This window comes from Lupinus angustifolius, chromosome LG05 (assembly GCF_001865875.1).
Source record: "Lupinus angustifolius cultivar Tanjil chromosome LG05, LupAngTanjil_v1.0, whole genome shotgun sequence".
Classification (NCBI taxonomy): domain Eukaryota; kingdom Viridiplantae; phylum Streptophyta; class Magnoliopsida; order Fabales; family Fabaceae; genus Lupinus; species Lupinus angustifolius.
In genome coordinates, this window is record NC_032013.1 from 20,053,120 (window position 1) to 20,054,204 (window position 1,085).

General features: G+C 44.1%; 1 protein-coding gene across 1 annotated transcript in view; it reads right to left on the reverse strand.

Moving 5' to 3' along the window:
- LOC109348000 (thiosulfate/3-mercaptopyruvate sulfurtransferase 1, mitochondrial-like) overlaps nt 1–1,085 on the reverse strand; it is an 11,916-nt gene that overhangs the window by 2,001 nt on the left and 8,830 nt on the right. The gene's annotated exons all lie outside the window — the stretch shown is intronic.

A 1,085-nucleotide genomic window follows, 5' to 3' on the forward strand; every position in this document is an offset into this window, starting at 1 on the left:
AGTAAAAGCACGCTTCATTAAGGTGAGAGAGAACACATCGTGACATAGTGGTGTCCGAATATGACACCCGGATCTCCTAAACCATCTCAAAGGTTTTGGAGTTGAATTGGGTTTTTAGAAACCCAAGATTTTGTAGGTTTGAATGTTTTGAATATATATGATTGTTGATGAAATATGTTGAATATTGTATATGAATGTTGTTGGGAACTGTTCTGGGTGCAGGTGTTTGAAAAAACCATGTTTAAATGTGTTTCGGTTGTCGAAAATGGCAAAAATTGGATTCTGTCCAGTTTAGCAAAGGTCCGCCCGAGCGAGCAAAAACCAGTTTGGGCGAAAGAAAAAAAAAATTCCAGGATTTTCGCCTGGACGAACAAGGCGTCGCCGGGGCGAGCAAAAGTCCGCCCGGGCGAGCAAAAACTCGATTGGGCGAAGAAAAAAAAAATTCAGAACTTAAGGAGTTTCTAAAACTCTCTCGCTTGGGCGATAATACCTTCGCCTGGGCGAGGAAAGCTCCAGTTGATTTAGGATTTAAAGAGGAATTGTCGCTTGAGCGACTGGTCCCCGCTTGGGCGAGGGACGGTGTGGGAAGATTGGAATAAAATGATATTGAGAACAATGTGATGAACCCGGGTAGGGTGTGTTGTGATATAAAGGTTGTGGAATGAGATCATGTCTTAGATGTGAAGCATGACTCCACAAAGGTATGAAAGCATTGTTTGTGTTTATGCCTTGTTGGGCAAGTATCCGACTTGAGGTCGTGAACTAGGGGTACCCTAGTAAGGATACATGATATCACTGAACAACGATCGACCGACCGTAAGAGGCTTGGTCATGTGACCGTCCAGGAGTATTCGGTGATGGGTTGTTGTGATTGAGATGTTACCTTGAGCATGTACGGTTGACGTACTATCGGGTCCCACGAGAAGCATTCCTTGTCAGGAGATGGCTTAAGGATGGGTCGATCATGTGTTTGATTAATACATTTGCATTTGATTCTGATTAAGAATGCATTGCATTGTGACCATGAAGTAGTGGAGAGGAAATGACGGGACGACTTAGAGCACCGTGATGTAAGCAGGGACGGC